At 43.4% G+C, this 4,855-nt stretch overlaps 1 pseudogene; it reads right to left on the minus strand.

Annotated features, from left to right (window-relative positions):
* Positions 1 to 495: 495 nt before the first annotated feature.
* Positions 496 to 3,322, minus strand: LOC127678242 (pre-mRNA-splicing factor CWC22 homolog; annotated as a pseudogene).
* Positions 3,323 to 4,855: the final 1,533 nt, after the last annotated feature.

The following is a 4,855-nucleotide window of genomic DNA, read 5'->3' on the forward strand; positions in this document are numbered from 1 at the left end:
ATTCATACGAAGAATCTTATATCTGTAATTTCGGGAGGATGTATACAATGTTGTATTATTCCTATTTAAAGGTTCATTCAAACAGAAGCTATAGATCCTAACAGTCTAGCCAGGACTACTTTTATCCTGGTGTTTTTCTTCTAGCCACAGGATTATATCTTTTATGAACATAGGAATTAAAATATTTAAAAGTGTTAAAACGGTAGTGGGGGTTTTTTTGAGGTTTTAATTGGTTTTGTCTGTTGTTTCGATTTTGTAGTTGTTTTAACAACATTTGTTCCTTTTATTCACAAGACATAAGACTTAGCCCTCTTTTGATTCTATTTACGTTATGATTTTACACAAAGAACCTTTATCAATTATAAAACATGTCAAAAGGAAAGCTCCTTAAAATTTACAAACAGGTACTTTATTGAAGAGTTCTCTATACAATCCATCAATGTAAAAAAGACATGGGATTGCATGTAAGGCATGCATGTGCAGTTGTCATTAAAATCATTTATATTTTGTTGGAGATTCTCCTCTCTTGAGGTGCTGACATCTCTTTGAGCCTCTGGAATGTCCATGGTATCTGGAGGTTTGTCCCAGCATCTCTCGGCAGCGTTCTGACACCTGTCCTCATCTCCTTTGTGGCCACAATGCTTTCGACTGCTCTCCCCTGAGGTGGTGCAGTGATCCTTCTTCTGACTTTAACTCTGTCCCGAGTTCAGGTTCTTTGCTTCTCATGTTCCGAGAAAGAATCTCTTCCCTCTTGTGGCTTCTTCTTTGGCTCCCCATGCCCGTCTCTGCAGGAGCCTTGTTCTCAGCCATTGCCAACTCTGCTGTATCTATTCTCGTGGCTTCTGTCCTCCATGCGCATTGCTGGGGTGTCTTGCCGGGGGATTCTGTGTCTCGTGAGATCTGAGCTCTGTGTCTTTCAGACCTTGCTGTCTCAGTCCTCCTTTCCTGGTGCCTTTGGTCCTCCCTGCCTCCTTCTAACCTCCTGCTCCGTGCCTGGTGGCCCCTGGCTAACTTATCTACTTCTTTGCCTCTGGCCTTCCCTGTCTCTTCTTTCTTGTACCTTTAGCTGGAGCAGAGCTCTGACTGCTGGGGTCATGGGGAATCACTTTCTTCAATGGAGAACTCTGAGCTGCAGCTCTCGCTACTGCCAGAATCTGAGTCAGAGGAATCTGATGGTGAGGAGGAAGACTCTGAAGATGAGGATCTCAGGACTGATTTGTTTGTTTGTTTGTTTGTTTGTTTGTTTCATTTTTGTTTTTTGTTTTTGTTTTTGTTTTGATTTGTTTTTTGCTCAGTTTCTGGTTCCTGGGTTACAATAAATGACCTTGGGCTTGTTTTTCAGATGTTTTCGAAGCTCATCAGTCAAACCTCCCAGGCCTATGGATGTGAAGAAGTTAATGGCAAACCGGCTATTGCGTGGGTCGTCTCGGGGTAACAGTCCTTCAAGGAATGGCTCAAGAGTTTCATCCTTTAACCTTGCATTCAGCTTAGGAAGGCCCATGTATTCACACAGTTCCTGGAAGAAGATCTTGACAAAAATCCTACTAGACGATGTCGTGGTCTCCTCACTCAGCTTTATACATTCCAGAACACTCCAGGGAAGTGAATCTGTGTATAATAGGTGAGCAAACATCTTAGCAACATTCCTCAATCTGTTCATCTCTAAGCGATGGATGGTGTGGTACTGTTCCTTGAAAAGACTTTCAAATGATTCCATGTATTTCCTTTTCAGTGTACAAAACCGTCCAGCCAACAAGCCAAAAAATTTTTCATACGTCCTTTGTTGGGCACAGCAATCAAGTACCATGTTGCAGAGTTCTTTTGTTTGGCTCTCAGCACACTCCATCTTCAGCAACTTGTGTGCACATTCTTCAAAATCTAAACTTGACTGGATGGCAAGATAGATTGTCCGGCGAAATGAGACTAGGTTGATTTCAGTTTTGTCATGAATAGTTACTTTTCGCCCTCCTTCCTCTTCTTCTCCTTCTTCTTCTTCCCCTCCCTCCTCCTCTTCCCCTTCCTCCTCCTCCTCCTCCTCCTCCTCCTCAGCTTCACTCGTTCCAGCTTCTTGGTCTGTGTTTGAATCACTGTCGCCTTCATCAAGGATTTCTTTTTTAATAGCCTTGTACTTCTCTTCATTCTCCATAAAATGAGGATCCATCTTGAAAACATTAAGAACATCTTCTGGACTGTAGTCATCCTCCAGGGGGAGCATATGTGTCAACTGATCATCCTCTTCCACTAAATCGAGTCCTTCCAGAATAACAGGGTGGCCCTCGAATCCATCCTTCCGTACAGCAAACATCACTTCAATCATGTACTGAACCCTTTTGTCCATCTCAGACTCGTGTAGAATGGTTCGCAGGCATTCAAAGATTGCATTGATCCCCCTTGGTGACACTTGGGTTAATTTGAGACCACACTCCTTGAGGCAGCCGATAGCCACTTCAACACTGTCATCCGTTGGTCTCTCTAGGAGCAAAGTGAGCATCTCCAGGCCCAGAACCTCATGAGCCACATTTTGGTTAATAAGATGTGCCACAAACTTTGAAGCAGTCAGGCAGAGTTGCTTATCATTCCTTCGATAGCCTTTCCGGAAGTTAAGAATTAGTCTCTTGAGCGTCAGTTCTCCAATCTGTGGGAATTTTGAGTTGATTATTGCCACCAGCGCTGCATAGACGTGAGTAAAGATTGGAGAAGCCCTCTGTGCTTGCAGAACAGATCTGCACAGCAATCCTCTCCCTCTGACTATGTTCTCTTGAAGGAGCGCTTGGACAATGATACTTACATTGGAGATGTTGACCTTGTTGAGGAGACCGTTGATTGATTTCTTCAGAGCCTCCCAACTCATCCTCTGATATGCTAAGCTGCTTTTATCTGTAATCTGTTCCTGCATCCTCCTGAGCTTTGCGGGAGGAATATATGCTCCCCTGGGGTGGGTGAGCAGCGGGTCCAGCTCATCCCTCTTCGTTTTCTTCGCTGGAGGTTCTTCCTGAGTAGAATACTGGGTCACTCCTCGGCCTGGGCTTCTTCTTTCAGGAGATGGGGATTTCCGGGACCGTTTCCGATGGCCTGCATCTCTCTCTCTTTCTCTGCGTTTTTCTAGGTCCGGACTTGGTGATTCCGTGCTGTCATCATAAGGGCATCCGGTTCTAGAACGCTCATAGTCGGCCTGGCTGGAATCAGAGTAGTCTCTAGCCCGGGGAGCACATTCTCGGTCTGCATATCTGTCTTCTGGGGTGGAGCTCCGGTTGTAGGAATTGTGCCCCTCCCTTCCGGCGCCACCAGAGGACTGTTTCCTGTGTGCCGTGCTAGTTTGCATCTTCTGCTGTCAGCTGATCCAATAAACCAGATGGCTCAGGTTCATTCAAGTGACAAGTACTCAGTGGTCTGAGTTACAGAACCAATCCCAGTAACCGACTTGTGTATTAGTTAGGTCTCTAGAGAGGCAGAACTTGTGGATCCTCCCTAAAGAGTAAGGGAATTTGTTCTGATGACTTACAGTCTGTAGTCCAAGTCCACAACAACGGTCAGCTGTGAATGGGAAGTCGCAGTATCTAGTAGTTGCTCCGTCTCAGCTGGTCTTCTGTCAGAGTAGATTGCAACATGTGTGCTGGCAGGCGAAGAAGAGTGACTCTTCCTTCTTCCTGGGAGGGTCCTTATGTAGTCCTGCAGCAGAAGGGCGTGGCCAGATTAAAGGTGTGTACCACCAGGCCTGGATCTGGGGCTTGTTTTGTCCCAGGCTGACCTCGAACTCAGAGGTGTCCTTGCCCTCTTCTCGTGGGATTCAAGTCATGCACTCCCTTGCCTGGGCCTACGTTTTCCATAGTCACTCTCTCAATTTTATCTACACATAGAGAAGTATGTGTTTCTCAGCATTACTAAGTAGCTAACACTCGGTTCGTTTTATTTTTGTAGCTTTTACCTCTTTCTTCCTACTTCATTTTCCTATCATTCATATACATTTTTTTTTACTCAGGAGAGTGGCCTAAAAATTTAAAACCGATCTAATCATATATTTAACCTGGATGAATCCTGGGATTTAGTTTTCAACTCCTATGAGACTTTGACCTAAGATAATGATTGAAAATTGAAGCCATTACTCGATGTACTCTTAAGTTATTGGCATTGCCCTGACACTGGAGAGGGGAGAAAACCCTCTGAAAAGTCGATTCATCCTCAAAACAATTAAGTACACAGAAACTGTGCTTTACAAAAATCACTTTCAATCTCAATTCTTGTATACAGTAAGTGATAAGTATCCATGTTGCAAATTCTACCATAGAGTAAATTGATGTAATTGAGCCAGATAAAATATTGCACAAATACTTCAAGTTTACCAACATTTACATAATATTTTTCATATCTTTAAATTTGTGTAAAAGGCAATCAGTTTGCCACAAACAAACATTAATTTTCAAATAAAAGACAGAAAGAAAGAAAAGGAGAGACAGAAAGAAAGAAACAGAGAAACAAAGAAAGAAAAGAAATGAAAAGAAAAGGAGTGTGTCACTACATTTAAAAAAATTTTTAGCTGGGCAGTGGTGGCTCACACCTGTAATCCCAGCACACTGGGAGGCAGAGACAGGTGAATTTCTGAGTTGGAGGCCAGCCTCGTCTACAGAGTGAGTTTCCAGGACAGCCAGGGCTATGCAGAGAAATCCTGTCTCAAAAAAACCAAATTAAAAAAAAAATTTATGTAGCTTTCCCTAAAGGAAAAAGAGACTGTGGCAGTCCCTGGATTTTTAAATAAACTGTGGACTATAAAAAGAATTATTTCTCCTGGGTACTAGGACACATTGTGATAACTCTATCACTGTGTTGATTGAGCAAACCTGGGCTTCGAAACACAAAG

This window comes from Apodemus sylvaticus, chromosome 2 (assembly GCF_947179515.1).
Source record: "Apodemus sylvaticus chromosome 2, mApoSyl1.1, whole genome shotgun sequence".
Classification (NCBI taxonomy): Eukaryota; Metazoa; Chordata; class Mammalia; order Rodentia; family Muridae; genus Apodemus; species Apodemus sylvaticus.